Genomic DNA, 18288 nt, shown 5'->3' with positions numbered 1-18288 from the left:
TTCTCTATCCTGGGCAGAGTATTGATTGACTTTCAGTACTGGGTTAATGGTGATCATGCAATAATCACAGATCCTGATAGACCCATTCTTCTTGCTACTGGAACCACTGGCATTTCCCCTGGGCTCCACTCGACCTTGGAAAGGATTCTTTCAGTCTCCATGCTACCTAGCGTGCTGGCTAATATATGGTATAAGCAACTGGAACTAACCCATATATTTCTGTCTGCCAGGCATACTGTTTGTATGTGCCTTACTTTGTTGCATTTTCTGCAAGTTTTACTTTTATACTTTATACTTTATTGTCGCCAAACAATTAATCGTAGAACGTACAATCATCACAGCGATATTTGATTCTGCGCTTCCCGCTCCCTGGAGTACAAATCAATAGTAAACATTAAAAATTTAAATTATAAATCATAAATGGAAAATAGAAAATGGAAAGTAAGGTAGTGCAAAAAACCCAAGAGGCAGGTCTGGATATTTGGAGGGTACGGCCCAGATCCAGGTCAGGATCTGTTCAGCAGTCTTATCACAATTGGAAAGAAACTGTTCCCAAATCTGTCCATACGAGTCTTCAAGCTCCTGAACCTTCTCCCAGAGGGAAGAGGGATGAAAAGTGTGTTGGCTGGGTGGGTCGTGTCCTTGATTATCCTGGCAGCACTGCTCTGACAGCGTGCGGTGTAAAGTGAGTCCAAGGACGGAAGATTGGTTTGTGTGATGTGCTGCGCTGTGTTCACAATCTTCTGCAGCTTCTTTCGGTCTTGGACAGGACAACTTCCATACCAGGTTGTGATGCACTCTAGAAGAATGCTTTCTACGGTGCATCTATAAAAATTAGTGAGGGTTTTAGGGGACAGGCCAAATTTCTTTAATTTTCTCAGGAAGTAAAGGCGCAGGTGGGCCTTCTTGGCAGTGAACTCTGCTTGGTTGGTCCAAGTCAGGTCACTTGTGATATCGACTCCGAGGAACTTAAAGCTTTTGACCTGTTCCACTTGTGCACCACCGATGTAAATTGGGTTGTGCAGTCCGCTATTCCTTCTGAAGTCAACAACCAATTCCTTTGTCTTGCTGACGTTGGGGGATAGGTTGTTGTCTTCTCACCATGCCCCCAGGTTCTTAATTTCCTCTCTGTACTCAAACTCATCATTATCCGAGATACGGCCTACAATTGTGGTGTCATCAGCAAACTTGTATATTGAGTTCGATGGAAACTTAGGCTACACAATCATGGGTGTACAGTGAGTACAGCAGGGGGCTGAGTACACAGCCTTGTGGGGCACCGGTGCTCAGAGTGATTGTAGAGGAGAGCTTGTCCCCTATTTTTACAACCTGGGTCCTGTCTGTGAGGAAGTTGAAGATCCAACTGCAGATCTGAGTGCTAAGGACATGCATTGGTCTGGTGTAACAGTTTGGTTGGGCAGGTAGGTTCCTGTTGACACTGAAATGTTGTTCACACTCACTTTTATTCCTGACTCCAACTCAAATGTGTCTTTGGCTGCTGTTTCCATTGATACAGTGACTTTGATTGTCTTTTTAAATGTGAATTATACTTTATTTAAAAGCCAATTTTGAGTGCTTTCTTGTAATATTCTACTAATGATCTCTCAGTGCCTCATTAAGCCTATCACTGAACTGAAAATGCACAATCTTTTCAATTCAATGATGTATGCTGAAATGAAATCTCCTTCCTTCTCATTCTGCTTACAAAACCTAAAGTGTTCTGCAATTAACAGTGGCTTTGGTTCTAAATCTTCCTGCATTACATTCACATTTCAGTGGATGGAGCAGTTAAATTTCTAAGGAAACTTTACTATTTTCCACCTATGGCACTCAGCAATACCAGCACTCTTTTTTTGCCTATTTCATTTGCTCAATTTGTTCAGTATATATCATCCAGTTATCTGTTGAGCAATTGAATGCATCTATCCTTCTGATGGTGTCAGCATTTCTGCTTTTTAAATGTAGTATTATTATTATTACTTGCTGTTTTGAAACCATGGTCATACACATTGCTTGTTAGTTAGATTTGTTTTCCACCATCTTAACTAAAATGTCTCTCTCCCCTTCTGAAGAAAAATGCACTGTGCTTCAACAGGTAGGTAGTTGTCTCAAGTTCGTTTTCAAAACTTCCTTCTCATCACTGTTGTAAGACCATAAAATACAGGAGCAGAATTAAACCATTTTACCCATTGTGTCTGCTCCACCATTTTATCATGGCTGAAGACGTTGGCATTGATTGCTAAGGATGAGGCTTCAGAGTACTTGGAGGCAGATGATAAAATAGGCCTTTCACCATGCGATAGGGTTCAATTAGCCTCCTGTCAGTCAGCCACTGCTTTATCCATGCTAGAATCCTTCCTGTAATACTATCGGCTCATAGCTTGTTAAGCAGCCTCATATGGGGCACCTTGTCAAAGGCCTTCTGAACATTACGGACTGGCTATGTTATGTCCTATGTTGTTCTGAACATTACGGACTGGCTATGTTATGTTCTATGTTGTTCTGAACATTGTGAGCTGACTATGTTGGCAGAAGAATGTGCTGTGAGACTTTGGCCACTCCGACTTTATCCTTAGTGACACATTTCACTGGATTTGTCCATGTACACATAATAAGTAAACTAGTACCGGTGGGGGTGGGGGGGGGAGGGGGGGAAGACTAGAATCAGAAACTGTCAGAAGCAAAGCTCACTACTGACTATGTCAGCTGGCCTTGTATGCTCATTTGTGTAGTGACACCAGCTCCAGACGTGTGCCTGACTTGTCAAAGCCATTCCGACCGGGAGTGACACGGACTTGTCAAAGCCATTCCGACCGGGAGTGACACGGACTTGTCAAAGCCATTCTGACCGGGTGTGACACGGACTTCTCAACGCCATTCCGACCGGGAGTGACACGGACCTGTCAATGCCATTCTGACCGGGAGTGACACGGACTTGTCAATGTCATTGTGATCGGGAGTGACACAGACTTGTCAATGCCATTCCAACCGGGAGTGACACGAACCTGTCAACGCCATTCTGACCGGGAGCGACACGGACTTGTCAAACCCATTCCGACCGGGAGTGACACGGACCTGTCAACGCCATTCCGACCGGGAGTGACACGGACTTGTCAACGCCATTCTGACCGGGTGTGACACGGACCTGTCAATGCCATTCCGACCGGGAGTGACACGGACCTGTCAATGCCATTCTGATCGGGAGTGACACGGACCTGTCAATGCCATTCTGACTGGGAGTGACACGGACCTGTCAATGCCATTCTGACCGGGAGTGACACGGACCTGTCAATGCCATTCTGACCGGGAGTGACACGGACTTCTCAACGCCATTCCGACCGGGAGTGACACGGACTTGTCAACGCCATTCCGACCGGGAGTGGCATGGACCTGTCAATGCCATTCTGACCGGGAGTGACACGGACCTGTCAACGCCATTCTGACCGGGTGTGACATGGACCTGTCAATCCCATTCCGACCGGGAGTGACACTGACTTGTCAACGCCATTCCGACCGGGTGTGACACGGACTTGTCAATGCCATTCCGACCGGGAGTGACACGGACTTGTCAACGCCATTCCGACCGGGTGTGACACGGACTTGTCAATGCCATTCCGACCGGGAGTGACACGGACTTGTCAACGCCATTCCGACTGGGTGTGACACGGACTTCTCAATGCCATTCCGACCGGGAGTGACACAGACTTGTCAACGCCATTCCGACCGGGAGTGACACGGACTTCTCAATGCCATTCTGACCGGGAGTGACACGGACTTCTCAACGCCATTCCGACCGGGAGTGACACGGACTTCTCAACGCCATTCCGACCGGGTGTGACAGGGACCTGTCAACGCCATTCCGACCGGGAGTGACACGGACCTGTCAACGCCATTCCGACCGGGAGTGACATGGACTTGTCAATGCCATTCTGACCGGGTGTGACACGGACCTGTCAATGCCATTCCGACCGGGAGTGACACGGACTTGTCAACGCCATTCCGACTGGGTGTGACATGGACTTGTCAATGCCATTCCGACCGGGAGTGACACGGACTTGTCAACGCCATTCCGACCGGGAGTGACACGGACTTCTCAATGCCATTCTGACCGGGAGTGACACGGACTTCTCAATGCCATTCTGACCGGGAGTGACACGGACTTATCAATGCCATTCCGACCGGGAGTGACACGGACTTGTCAATGCCATTCCGACCGGGAGTGACACGGACCTGTCAACGCCATTCTGACTGGGTGTGACACGGACCTGTCAATGTCATTCCGACCGGGAGTGACACGGACTTGTCAACGCCATTCCGACTGGGTGTGACATGGACTTGTCAACGCCATTCCGACCGGGAGTGACACGGACTTGTCAACGCCATTCTGACCGGGAGTGACACGGACTTGTCAATGCCATTCCGACCGGGAGTGACACGGACTTCTCAATGCCATTCTGACCGGGCGTGACACGGACTTCTCAATGCCATTCTGACCGGGAGTGACACGGACCTGTCAACGCCATTCCGACCGGGAGTGACACGGACTTGTCAACGCCATTCTGACCGGGTGTGACATGGACTTGTCAATGCCATTCTGACCGGGAGTGACACGGACTTGTCAACGCCATTCTGACCGGGAGTGACACGGAACTGTCAATGCCATTCTGACCGGGTGTGACACGGACTTGTCAACGCCATTCTGACCGGGAGTGACACGGACTTGTCAATGCCATTCTGACCGGGAGTGACACGACTTGTCAACGCCATTCCGACCGGGAGTGACACGGACTTGTCAACGCCATTCCGACCGGGAGTGACACGGACTTGTCAATGCCATTCCGACTGGGAGTGACATGGACTTGTCAATGCCATTCTGACTGGGAGTGACACAGACTTGTCAACGCCATTCCGACTGGAAGTGACATGGACTTCTCAACGCCATTCTGACCGGGTGTGACACGGACTTGTCAATGCCATTCCGACCGGGAGTGACACGGACTTGTCAATGCCATTCTGACCGGGAGTGACACTTTCTTGTCAATGCCATTCTGACCGGGAGTGACACGGACTTGTCAATGCCATTCTGACTGGGAGTGACACGGACTTGTCAACGCCATTCCGACTGGGAGTGACATGGACTTCTCAACGCCATTCTGACCGGGTGTGACACGGACTTGTCAATGCCATTCCGACCGGGAGTGACACGGACCTGTCAACGCCATTCTGACCGGGTGTGACACGGACTTGTCAATGTCATTCTGACCGGGAGTGACACGGACTTGTCAATGCCATTCTGACCGGGAGTGACACGGACTTGTCAACGCCATTCTGACCGGGAGCGACACGGACTTCTCAACGCCATTCCGACCCGGAGTGACACGGACTTGTCAACGCCATTCTGACCGGGAGTGACACGGACCTGTCAATGCCATTCCGACCGGGAGTGACACGGACTTGTCAACGCCATTCCGACCGGGTGTGACACGGACCTGTCAACGCCATTCTGACTGGGAGTGACACGGACCTGTCAATGCCATTCCGACCGGGAGTGACACGGACTTGTCAATGCCATTCCGACCGGGAGTGACACGGACTTGTCAACGCCATTCCGACCGGGTGTGACACGGACCTGTCAACGCCATTCTGACCGGGAGTGACACGGACCTGTCAATGCCATTCTGACCGGGAGTGACACGGACTTGTCAACGCCATTCTGACTGGGAGTGACACGGACTTGTCAACGCCATTCTGACTGGAAGTGACACGGACTTGTCAACGCCATTCTGACTGGGAGTGACACGGACTTGTCAATGCCATTCTGACCGGGTGTGACACGGACCTGTCAATGTCATTCTGACCGGGAGTGACACGGACTTGTCAACGCCATTCTGACCGGGTGTGACAGGGACCTGTCAATGCCATTCCGACCGGGAGTGACACGGACTTGTCAACGCCATTTCGACCGGGAGTGACACGGACTTGTCAATGCCATTCCGACCGGGAGTGACACGGACTTGTCAACGCCATTCCGACCGGGAGTGACACGGACTTGTCAATGCCATTCCGACCGGGAGTAACACGGACTTGTCAACGCCATTCCGACCGGGAGTGACACGGACTTCTCAACGCCATTCCGACCGGGTGTGACACGGACTTGTCAATGCCATTCCGACCGGGAGTGACACGGACTTGTCAACGCCATTCTGACCGGGTGTGACATGGATTTGTCAACGCCATTCTGACCGGGTGTGACACGGACTTGTCAATGCCATTCTGACCGGGTGTGACACGGACTTGTCAACGCCATTCCGACCGGGAGTGACACGGACTTCTCAACGCCATTCCGACCGGGTGTGACACGGACTTGTCAATGCCATTCCGACCGGGAGTGACACGGACTTGTCAACGCCATTCTGACCGGGTGTGACATGGATTTGTCAATGCCATTCTGACCGGGTGTGACACGGACTTGTCAACGCCATTCTGACTGGGAGTGACACGGACTTGTCAATGCCATTCTGACCGGGTGTGACACGGACCTGTCAATGCCATTCCGACCGGGAGTGACACGGACTTGTCAACGCCATTCTGACTGGGAGTGACACGGACTTGTCAACGCCATTCTGACTGGAAGTGACACGGACTTGTCAACGCCATTCTGACTGGGAGTGACACGGACTTGTCAATGCCATTCTGACCGGGTGTGACACGGACCTGTCAATGTCATTCTGACCGGGAGTGACACGGACTTGTCAACGCCATTCTGACCGGGTGTGACACGGACCTGTCAATGCCATTCCGACCGGGAGTGACACGGACTTGTCAACGCCATTTCGACCGGGAGTGACACAGACTTGTCAATGCCATTCCGACCGGGAGTGACACGGACTTGTCAACGCCATTCCGACCGGGAGTGACACGGACTTGTCAATGCCATTCCGACCGGGAGTAACACGGACTTGTCAACGCCATTCCGACCGGGAGTGACACGGACTTCTCAACGCCATTCCGACCGGGTGTGACACGGACTTGTCAATGCCATTCCGACCGGAAGTGACACGGACTTGTCAATGCCATTCCGACCGGGAGTGACACGGACTTGTCAACGCCATTCTGACCGGGTGTGACATGGATTTGTCAACGCCATTCTGACCGGGTGTGACACGGACTTGTCAATGCCATTCTGACCGGGTGTGACACGGACTTGTCAACGCCATTCCGACCGGGAGTGACACGGACTTCTCAACGCCATTCCGACCGGGTGTGACACGGACTTGTCAATGCCATTCCGACCGGGAGTGACACGGACTTGTCAACGCCATTCTGACCGGGTGTGACATGGATTTGTCAATGCCATTCTGACCGGGTGTGACACGGACTTGTCAACGCCATTCTGACTGGGAGTGACACGGACTTGGCATTAGGGTTAGGGTTAGAGCTGTCCCCTGGTGAGTTGGATCAATAGTGCTCCGCTTTGTAGAGGCTACAGTGCTGCAGGAGGTGGCAGGGACAGGCGGTATTGGAGAGTTAAGGCATCAGTAATTACCACTTGAGTGACAACCACCTTTGGAGCATTTGGAGGACCGAAACTCAGGGGCTATTTGACCGGCACACAATGTCAAGTCTTTCCATGTTGGCAACCTCAGCCTTCACGATTGCCAGCTTTTCAGGTCCAGTCTATGCACATGGACATGGACTGGTGAGCCATTTGTGGGAATGTGGTGCTCGACCCCATGTTTTGTGACTGTAGTGGAGAATGTGGGCTTGATGAAGTTTGGGAATTCGCCCAACGGTCAAGTAAACTCACACACAGTGGTTGCATGCGTTTGACAGAGTTGTTGTGGGGAACTTACTGGGGGAGCAGAGTAACCACCCAAAGTCCTTGACATCAGTTCTTGAGATTGACTAACAGTCCTTTGGCACGCAGGAAATCTGCACTGAGCAGAGGTCTAGCCACTTCAGCCAGGATGAAGTCCCACATGTAGCGTTGCCCACTGAAGCAGAATGTCAGCCGTCGTGTCCAAAAGTCTTGATCCTACTGCGGCTGCCACCATCGGCAGCCTCCAGTGAGGTTTCATCACTCTTTGCCTTCTCATCATAGGCAATACTGGTAGCACACTCTCTTGAGCACCCGCAGCACACAAGAAACATCACCCTGAAAGGGTGTCTAATGAACTGTAGATGATCCTGGCAGCTGAAACCCATGGTGTTCACAGACCTCTGATGTCCCAATGTGTTGGCTCTGTCGAAGCTGCAAGGTGGTCAGCACTTGCTCGCATTCATACCAAAGCGTGCATGGTAAAAGCACAGGCCCGGCATTGTCTATTTCACAGGTGCGGCTGCCTTGTCAATTCTCCTTTGTCTATCCTGCTTGTTATTTCTTCAAAGAATTCCAGCAGATTTGTCAGGCAAGATTTTCTTTTGAGAAAACCATGCTGGCTAGGCCTATTTTATCATGTGCCTCCAAGTACCCTGCGGTCTCATTCTTAATAATCAACTCCAGCATCTTCCCAGCCACTGAGGTCAGATTAACTGGCCAATAGTTTCCTTTCTTCTGCCTCTGTTGCTTCATTGAAGAGTGGAGTGACATTCGCAATTTTTCAATCTGCCGGAACCATATCAGAATCTAGTGATTCTTGAAAGATCATTACTAATGCCTGCACAATCTCTTCAGTCACCTCTTTCAGAACCCTGGGGTGTACACCATCTGGTCCAGGTGACTGATCTACCTTCAGACCTTTCAGTTTCCCAAGAACCTTCTCTCCAGTTATGGTAACTTCATACACTTCATGCCCCCAACACCTGGAACTTACATCAAACTGCTAGTTGTCTTCCACAGTGAAGACTGGTGCAAAATACTTACTCAGTTTGTCTGCCATTTCGTTGTCCCCCATTACTACCTCTCCACCATTTTCCAGTGGTCCACTCTCAACTCTCTTTTACACTTTATGTATCTGAGGGAGCTTTACGTCTCCTCTTTAATATTACTGGCTAGCTTACTTTCTTATTCCAGTTTTACTTTCTTAATGATTTTTTCAGTTGCCTTCTGTTGGTTTTTAAAAGCTTCCTTTAACTTCCCATTACTTCTTAGACCATAAAACCATAAGACAAAGGAACAGAAGTAGGCCATTCGGCCCATCGAGTCTGCTCCGCCATTTTATCATGAGCTGATCTATTCTCCTATTTAGTCCTACTCCCCCGCCTTCTCACCATAGCCTTTGATGCCCTGGCTACTCAGATACCTATCAATCTCTGCCTTAAATACACCCAATGACTTGGCCTCCACTGCTGCCCGTGGCAACAAATTCCACAGATTCACCACCCTCTGACTAAAAAAATTTCTTTGCATTTCCGTTCTGAATGGGTGCCCTTCAATCCTTAAGTCATGCCCTCTCGTACTAGACTCCTCCATCATGGGAAACAACTTTGCCACATCCACTCTGTCCATGCCTTTTAACATTCGAAATGTTTCTATGAGGTCTCCCCTCATTCTTCTAAACTCCAAGGAATACAGTGCAAGAGCGGACAAACGTTCCTCATATGTTAACCCTCTCATTCCCAGAATCATTCTAGTGAATCTTCTCTGTACCCTCTCCAACGTCAGCACATCCTTTCTTAAATAAGGAGACCAAAACTGTCCACTGTACTCCAAGTGAGGTCTCACCAGCGCCTTATAGAGCCTCAACATCACATCCCTGCTCCTATACTCTATTCCTCTAGAAATGAATGCCAACATTGCATTCGCCTTCTTCACTACTGACTCAACCTGGAGATTAACCTTAAGGGTATCCTGTACAAGGACTCCCAAGTCCCGTTGCATCTCAGAACTTTGAATTCTCTCCCCATTTAAATAATAGTCTGCCCATTTATTTTTTCTGCCAAAGTGCAGAACCATACACTTTCCAACATTGTACTTCATTTGCCACTTCTCTGCCCATTCTTCCAATCTATCCAAGTCTCTCTGCAGACTCTCCATTTCCTCAGCACTACCAGCCCCTCCATCTATCTTTGTATCATCAGCAAACTTAGCCACAAAGCCATCTATTTCATAATCCAAATCGTTGATGTACAATGTAAAAAGAAGCGGCCCCAACACGGACCCCTGTGGAACACCACTGGTAACCGGCAGCCAACCAGAATAGGATCCCTTCATTCCCACTCTCTGTTTCCTGCCAATCAGCCAACGCCCTATCCACGTATGTAACTTTCCCGTAATTCCATGGACTCTTATCTTGTTAAGTAGCCTCATGTGTGGCACCTTGTCAAAGGCCTTCTGAAAATCCAAATATACAACATCCACTGCATCTCCCTTGTCTAACCTACTGGTAATTTCCTCAAAACATTGTAATAGGTTTGTCAGGCAGGATTTTCCTTTAAGGAATCCATGCTGAGTTCTGCCTATCTTGTCATATGCCTCCAGGTACTCTGTAACCTCATTCTTGCTCTATTATATGCCCTGTCTTTGGCTTTTGAGTTGGCTTTGACTTCTCTTATTAGGCATTGTAGTGACATCTTCCCTTTAGAATACTTCTTCCTCTTTGGGATGTATATATCCTGTGTCTTCTGAATGAATGTAAACTGTGCTTCAGTTTGGAGCCATTTTTGAAAGCTTTCTTTTAAGATTTTACAAGCTAAACAATCTCTCAGAATCAGGTTTATTATCACTGGCATGTGACGTGAAATTTGTTAACTTAGAAGGAGCAGTTCAACGCAATACATAATCTAGCAGAGACAGAAAAAACAGTAATCATAATAATAAATAAAATAAAACATAAATAAATAAGTAATTCAATTATGTATATTGAATAGATTTTTTAAAAAGGTGCAAAAACAGAAATACTGTATATTTAAAAAAAGTGGGGTGGTGTCCAAAGCTTCAAAGTCCATTTAGGAATCGGATGGCAGAGGGGAAGAAGCTGTTCCTGAATCGCTGAGTGTGTGCCTTCAGGCTTCTGTACCTCCTACTTGATGGTAACAGTGAGAAAAGGGCATGCCCTGGGTGCTAGAGATCCTTAATAATGGACGCTGCCTTTCTGAGACACCGCTCCTTGAAGATGTCCTGGGTACTTTGTAGGCTAGTGCCCAAGATGGAGCTGACTAGATTTACAAACTTTCGGTCCTGTGCAGTAGCCCCTCCATACCAGACAGTGATGCAGCCTGTCAGAATACTCTCCACGGTGCAACTACAGAAGTTTTTGAACGTACTTGTTGACATGCTAAATTGCTTCAAATTCCTAATAAAGTATAGCCTCTGTCTTGCCTTCTTTATGACTACATGAGGGGAATGTGGTCATAAAGAAGAATGAGGGAAGACCTCATAGAAACATTTCGAATGTTAAAAGGCATGGACAGCGTGGATTTTCAAAGTTGTTTCCCATGATGGGGGAGTCTAGTACGAGAGGGTATGACTTAAGGATTGAAGGGCGCACATTCAGAACAGAAATGCGAAGAAATTTTTTTAGTCAGAGGGTGGTGAATCTATGGAATTCGTTGCCACGGGCAGCAGTGGAGGCCAAGTCATTGGGTGTATTTAAGGCAGAGATTGATAGGTATCTGAGTAGCCAGGGCATCAAAGGTTATGGTGAGAGGGCAGGGGAGTGGGACTAAATAGGAGAATGGATCAGCTCATGATAAAATGGCGGAGCAGACTCGATGGGCCGAATGGCCTACTTCTGTTCTTTTGTCTTATGGTCTTATGGTCTTGCATCAATATGCTGGGACCAGGTTAGATCCTCAGAGATCTTGACACCCAGGAACTTGAAGCTGCTCACTCTCTCCACTTCTAAACCCTCTATGAGGATTGGTATGTGTTCCTTCGTCTTACCCTTCCTGAAGTCCACAATCAGCTCTTTCGGCTTACTGACGTTGAGTGCCAGGTTGTTGCTGCGACACCACTCCACTAGTTGGCATATCTCACTCCTGTACGCCCCCGCATCACCACCTGAGATTTTACCAACAATGGTTGTTTAGTCAGAAAATGTGTAGGTGGTATTTGAGCTATGCCTAGCCACACTGTTATGTGTATACAGAGAGTAGAGCAGTGGGCTAAGCACACATCCCTGAGGTGCACCATTGTTGATCGTCAGCAAGGAAGATATGTTATCACCAAGCCACACAGATTGTGGTCTTCTGGTTGGGAAGTCAAGGATCCATTATAGAGGGAGGTACAGAGGCCCAGGTTCTGTAACTTATTAAGCCCATCTGGTTCACTAAGCCCATTCCCGATCTGACAATGCTCAGATAATCTCTTCACATGTACTGAAATGGACTCTCCTTTTTGATTCAGCTTATGAAAGCCTAAAGCTTTTCACAATACTTTGGTTCTAAGTGTTTCTGCTTTACTTTTACCATAGCAGCAAAGCTAATTTCTGATGGTTTGGTTGAGTAGTTAAACTTTGAAGCAAACTGTATGCCTTTAAACCCAATGAGCTCATCAAAGCTGATACTTGCTTCCCATTGGCGATTTCATCTGCTTCAAAATACTCTTCCAATAGCTCAGCATACATGAGCCCAATTACCTTTTGTGCAATCAAACTCATCAAACTTTTCAATGTAGCTGGCCATTTCTGTTTTTTTTTAAATTGAATTCTTCCAGTTTCTGCCTTTTGCAACAGTCTCCACATGCTGGGCTGTGTTTTTTACTCGACATTTCTCGCTCCATTTTTTTCATTTCAAATATCCTTAACATGTCCGTAGCCATCAAAGTTTTGTTTTTAAAAGACCTCATTCCCAATGTTATGTTTTGTAATGTCAAAACATTAAACAAATCAAATGAAAACAAAAAACTATAAGGGAATGGCTTATAAAACATCAAAATTATTGTCCTGGAGTGGCCAAGTCAGATCCCAGATCTCAATCCAATTGAGAATTTGTGGCTGGACCGGAAGAGGGCTGTTTACTCACGATCCCGTATCTGACAGACCTTGAGCAGTTTTGTAAAAAAGAATGTGGAAAAATGCAGTGTTCAGATGTACAAAGCTGATAGAGACTCAAGGCTGTAATTGATGCCAAAGGTGCATCTGCTAAATACTGATTTCAAGGGGGCGAATACTTGTGCAATCAGTTATTTTGTGTTAATAATTGTAATAATTTTAGACCAATTTGTAAAAAAAAATAGTTTTCACTTTGACATGAAAGTGTCTTTTTCTGTTGATCAGTGTCAAAAAAAGCCAAATTAAATCCACTGTAATTCAATGTTGTAAAACGATAAAACGTGAAAACTTACAAGTGGGTGAATACTTTTTATAGGCATTGTATATACTCACAAGAACCAAAACGTTACTTAAATATTAAATACATATCTTCCATCGAGTCCCAGCTAATCACCAGGAAATAAGCTGTTAGCTGGAGACAAGTCTTCAAGACAAAACCTACCCTGAACCAATGGCTAGCAACTGGCATCCCAGCGGGAATGTGGGAGAGGGCTGGCTGCACCTTCTGCCCTTCAGACACAGGCCAAAGCACGAGGCCTCCTGCTTCCTGAGGCTAGATAGTTGGAGCAACGGGCACCGCTGTCAATCCCGACATTTGAAGTCCTCGTCTGTCCTCACAACCGGAGGTGCAACTATTGAATGGATATAGCAGGGGACCGGCCAATAAATCGCTCACATACACCACCATCGTGTTGCAGTGTGCGGGATTTTTCTGAACATAGCATGGCTACTACAGGTACAGTGAGCAGTTGCCAGCATTGCAACTGAACTGATGTATTGAACTTGCGGTTATCTATTCAAGATTGAAGATTGTTTATTGTCGTTCCTCAGTACACGAGTGTAAAGGAGAACAAAATGATTGTTGCTCCAGATCCAGTGCAGCATAAACACACAATAAGCATCACGAACACAAATGCAAATCTAAAAGCAATCCAATGTACAAGTGTGGCTGTTTGCAGTCTACCTACAGCTTGTACACACAGTGATAACAAACAGAGGTTTCTCCCTTCTCTCCCACCAGCACCCGACAGCCGATGAGGATTCAACTGCACGCATTCGCATTCCACACCCGTATGAAGACAACACAGAAAACGTACTGCTCTGGCTCGAAAGACTACTGCAAACCATTTTGAACGGATTTATTAGAGACAATCATTCATTGACTGCCGCTGTTCAGCTCCATTTAATCATTCAGTTTAATCATCTCTTCCGTAAATGAAACCGAAAGAACACAGCTGCTGTAAAATCAGAACAAGTGGGCCAGAAGTCCTCGCTAGGTCAGGACAAGCAGGCCTGAAGGTTTCCAGCATTTACATAATCAGCTCTCCGTCTTTCCTGACCCTGATTATACTGCATTAATTCAGTTTTTGGGCATGACTAAACAAAGTTCAAATTCAAAACACATTTATTGTCAAAGTACTTATACTTTATACAACCTTGTGATTCATCTCTTTACAGGCAGTCACCAAACAAAGAAACCCAACAGAACCCATTAAAAACAAAAGAAGACTGTCAAACACCCAGTGTGCAGAGGAAAAAGAAGCAAATCGTACCAAGAGCAAAGCAAGCAGCATTCAGAACTGAAGTTCACAACAGCAGACATCACTGCAGCCAACTGAGAAAGCCTTAGCCCAGCACAGAGTCACGCCAATCCCAGGGAACAGGGAGCAAAACCAGCCCATCCTGTGATATTTCAATCTGCACAGTGCTTCAGCATGGCTCATATGTAAACACCAGACTTCCAAATCAAGTCACAACCTTGAGATAAATAGATCACTCTGGTTGAGATATTACCAGAAATCTGGGAGTTTGACTGCAATCACTTTAGTTCCTGAGCAACTCTGCATCGAGGCAGTTCTACATGAACATTGATGTCATATCCACTCCACCTCTGCTCGCCCTGGGGTGGAACACACAGCCCCTTGTTGGTGGGTTAAGCAATCAGCAAGAGTTTCCATAAAACGGGCACCGTCTAGCGGAGCAGTCATCGTGGGAGTGGTCTGAGTCAGTGGTAAGGCTTTAGCTCAACAAGGGTTCAAGGAGAACAGGCAGAGGCAAGGTAAGGAGGTAAGTTCATTCCTTATTTCTGATTCAACTCTTGAGGGAATAGGGAGTATTTCTACAGAGCCACCGTTCTGTTCTGGGTGTCAGATGTGGGATTTCCAGGAGACTTCCAGCCTCCCCTATGGCCACATCTGCACCAGGTGTATCGAAATGCAGCTCCTTAGAGACTGTATTAGGGAACTGGAGCGGCAACACGATGACCTTCGGCTTGTTAGGGAAAGTGAAGCAGCAACAGACAGGAGCTACGGGAAGGTAGCCACCCCCAAGGCCACAGGATAGAGATAAATGGGTGACTGTCAGGAGAGGGAAGGGGGAATGTCAGATAGTGGAGAGCACCATTCAACAGTTTTGGGCCCCTTATCTCAGAAAGGATGTGTTCTCATTCGAGAGTTCAGAGGAAGTTCACGAGGGTGATTTTGGGAATGAAGAGATCAACATATGAAGAGCGTTTGGTGGCTTTGGGCCAGTACTCACTGGAATTTAGAAGAATACCTAAAGATCTTACTGAAAACTACTGAACGTTGGGGGCGCTAGTGAGGTGAGTGCAGTATAGATGTGTTTTCTCGAGCTCCTCATGGCACACCAAACTTTACGAGTTAAAACTGCCTTTTTGAACGTTTGACTCTCAATTTTTGTTGCAAGATCTCCATTGTTTGTTTCTCTTTTACGCCACCTGAAAATGTAACATGAACATGTCCAGTAAAACAGCATGAGGCAGGAAGGAAGCCGCTCACCCGCTAGCCGATGCTGCAGCTAACGTGAGCCGGGACCAAGCTAGCAAGAACCCTCCAGACATGTCAGCAGCCGAAGAGGAAGACGAGCTTCCTCTTATTTGGCAGAAAATGTCAAACAAGCTCTTGCAGTCCTTCAACGAGCGGTTCGACAAGTTTGAGCACAGTTTCCAGAGTCTGTTGTCCGTCCAGCAATCACTCACTGAGAGACTGTCGAGCACCGAAAATCAGACCGCCGACCACGAGCAGCGAATCCATGCCGTGGAAACTTCAGTCACTGAGCTGCAGCAAGAAAATAAAAGGCTGTGGGCCAAATTTTCAATCTGGAAGGGAGATCCAGACGCAATAACATAGAGATTGTTGGCGTCCCAGAAGGCGAGGAGAAAGGGAGGCCGACTGAATTTGTCGCTAACCTGATCCCCAATCTGCTGGGGGATGACAACTTCACCAAGCCGGTCGTTATCGATAGAGCACACTGATGCACCATCAATAACTCCAAAAGACTGGAAGTAGAGTAACTACTGAAAGACTTTTATTCGCAGTAAAATGTGAGCTCCACCATGCTGAGTGTCTGCCCCTGGACTGAGAGGAGGAGCAATGGCGCAATCGTCTTTATTCAGGGGTCTGTGGGAGGAGCCACAGGGGCAGTCAGCAGAGGGGCGTGTCCAGACAGGTAACCCAGTTACAACATATATATATATATGGTTTACCACACGCACCGCACACAACAGCCCAAACCACCGAAAGGCTCAAGGCCCCGCACGATAATTGCACGGGTGCATTTCGCACAGGAGAAAGAAAAGATTCTGCGGCTCGGGAGGCAACGCTCAATGGATTATGGAGGTTATGGAATCTTAATCTTCCCCGATTACACCGCGGAGGTTATGGAGCAACGGCGGAGTTTCCGTGAGGTGCTGCAACTGCTGAGGGAGAAGGAGGTCCGGCATTCGCTACGTTTCCTGGCCAGGCTCCATGTTCATCACCAAGGGCAAGTAAAAGTATTCAGCATCCCGGATGAAGCCAAGACTTTTGTAGACCAAAAACTTTGAAAGGCTATTTTTCACAACATAAATGAAGAGAGTCTAAACATGCTCCGAGCAGACTTTAATCATGGCAGTTCTTTTTTCTATCCTCAATTTGTTCTTTACTACATGTGCTAATGAGGGGCTGTTAGTTGGAGATGTTTTTCTACGCTTTTGTTCGGCGGTCCCAGATTAGGATGAGGGCAACTCTGCTTCGTTTGAAGAAGCAATGTTTGGGGGTTTTGTTCACATATTTGTTAACTGTTCATGTTATTTTTTGTTGGTTTTTGCTGACTCCCAGACTGAATGTTATGTTTGTGTTTCATTACAATGCAAAAGGTACCACAAATGAATAATACTCTTGACTCCATGTCCTTGGTCTCTTGGAATGTGTGCGGTTTAGGTCACCCAATAAACCGAGGTAAAGTTTTCGCACATTTGAAGTCATTGAAATCTGACATTATATTCTTACAAACGTTTGTACAAGAAACTCACGTTAAAGCCACTCAGCAGAGGAAACTCAGGGCTAATTGGATTTCACAGGTCTATCAGGCACCTTTCACATCTAAAGCCAGAGGCGTTGCCATTCTCTTCTGTAAGACCGTGCCTTTTTGTTTTCATTCATCCATAATTGATCCTAATGGCAGGTTTATAATTTTAACTGGGCATATCAATTTACTTCCCATTACACTGGTAAACATTTACGGGCCGAACTCGGACGATCCAGGTTTTTTCCGTAAGGTGTTTGACTTGATCCCACATAACGATTCAAGCCACATATTGATCGGGGGTGACTTCAATTGCTACCTGGACCCGTATTTAGATAGGCTGTCCTCTGCACCCACCCCCCCGCCACCCAATATTCTTGCTGTGCAAACTCTTAACAATTTGATGAAGTTGAGGAAGGTGGTGGATATTTGGAGACTACAATACCCATCTGACCATGATTATTCCTTTTATTCTTATGTACACAGATCATATACACGGAGCGACATTTTGAGTTTGGGGACAAACCACAGAAGTATTGGCAAGGCAGTTAAAAGGAGAACAAGCAAAACGAGCCATTTACAAAATAAAATCCAAATCTGGCCTGATGCTTACAGACTTAAAGTATATTAACAAACAATTTAGTGAGTTTTATTTAGAAATTTACACCTCCAAATCAGCAGCTACACAGGAAGATTTTGATAAGTTTTTTGATCCGCTTCACTTCCCACAATTAGATGCAGCTTTCAGGGAGAATTTGGATTTGGATTTTTTGCTCTCTGAGGTACAGGATGCCATCAGAGCATTTCCCACTGGTGAGGCAGCTGGACCGGACGGGTTCGGGCCAGAGTTCTACAAAGCCTTCCGAGATGTCCTTACACCGACTTTGCTGAGAATGTTTCGGGATACCTTTGAAAACAAGAGGCCCCCACCCTCTCTCAGTGAAGCAAATATCTGTGTTTTATTAAAAAAAGATAAAGACAAAACGGACCCATTGCACTACTAAATTATGATCTGAAGATAATTACAAAAGTGTTAGCAAATCAGCTCGGT

Source organism: Mobula hypostoma, chromosome 23, assembly GCF_963921235.1.
Source record: "Mobula hypostoma chromosome 23, sMobHyp1.1, whole genome shotgun sequence".
Classification (NCBI taxonomy): domain Eukaryota; kingdom Metazoa; phylum Chordata; class Chondrichthyes; order Myliobatiformes; family Myliobatidae; genus Mobula; species Mobula hypostoma.
This window is presented reverse-complemented; position numbering follows the sequence as displayed.